This window comes from Rattus norvegicus, chromosome 2 (genome assembly GCF_036323735.1).
Source record: "Rattus norvegicus strain BN/NHsdMcwi chromosome 2, GRCr8, whole genome shotgun sequence".
Classification (NCBI taxonomy): domain Eukaryota; kingdom Metazoa; phylum Chordata; class Mammalia; order Rodentia; family Muridae; genus Rattus; species Rattus norvegicus.
In genome coordinates, this window is record NC_086020.1 from 168,521,790 (window position 1) to 168,522,709 (window position 920).

Sequence of the window (920 nt, forward strand, 5' to 3'; positions counted from 1 at the left end):
CCTCTGCATATGACTTCCATTTTAATTGTTTTTGTGGAATTCCTTAGTGTGCAAACAAGTGAACTTCTGATTCATAAGACTTCTCTTGAACTGTTTTTCCTTCTGTTAGTTTGTCTTGTCCAATGTTGTTGTGATAGGATTTTTGTTGTTGTTTTATTTTATTATATTTTGTTATATTTAAAAAGAGAATGAATGAATGAGTAAATGAATGAACGCATAGAAACCTATAACTAGTTTAACAACTGAACAATCACTTATACCTACAGAAGAGGTTGTCTTCAATCAAGTGACACTGGGTACATCAAACACTCAGAGCATGCCTCATGTTCAGGGATAGTTGACGAACATACAGTGAACTCCACAGTTTATTGTGTGCTTTTATTTGGTTACTGTTTGGTGGCTTTGGGAAGGGAGTTATCTCATTTTCTTGGCTTTGGAGGTTTTGTTGTTGTATTGAGTTTTTGTTTGATTTTATTTGTTTTGTTTGTTTTATTTAGTAAGAACTTTAAGTTGAGTGGAGAGGAAGAGAGGATCTGGAAGGTCTTTGTGGGATAGAAAGAATATGGTCAAAATATATTTAGAATTTGTTTAAATAATATAAATTTAATAAACTAAGTAAACATAAAATCATTTATACAGATGAGGGAATAAACTGCCTTATCGTGAATGTGAAGGAAAGAATTCTCCTAAATGACAATTGCATAGCAGAAGTGGCTGTCTGTCACCTAAAGGGAGAGATGAGTGAAAACAAGAAACTCGGGTGGGGATCATGAAGGATTGAAACAAACAGAAGCCTTATTTACACAGAATGCCTGTAACACTCATGCTGCAAAACACATTTTACACTTTTTATATGATAAGCTGGCACTAAGAATTAGTCATTCCCCCTTTCAAGTCCTCCTAATGTAGATTGATCATAG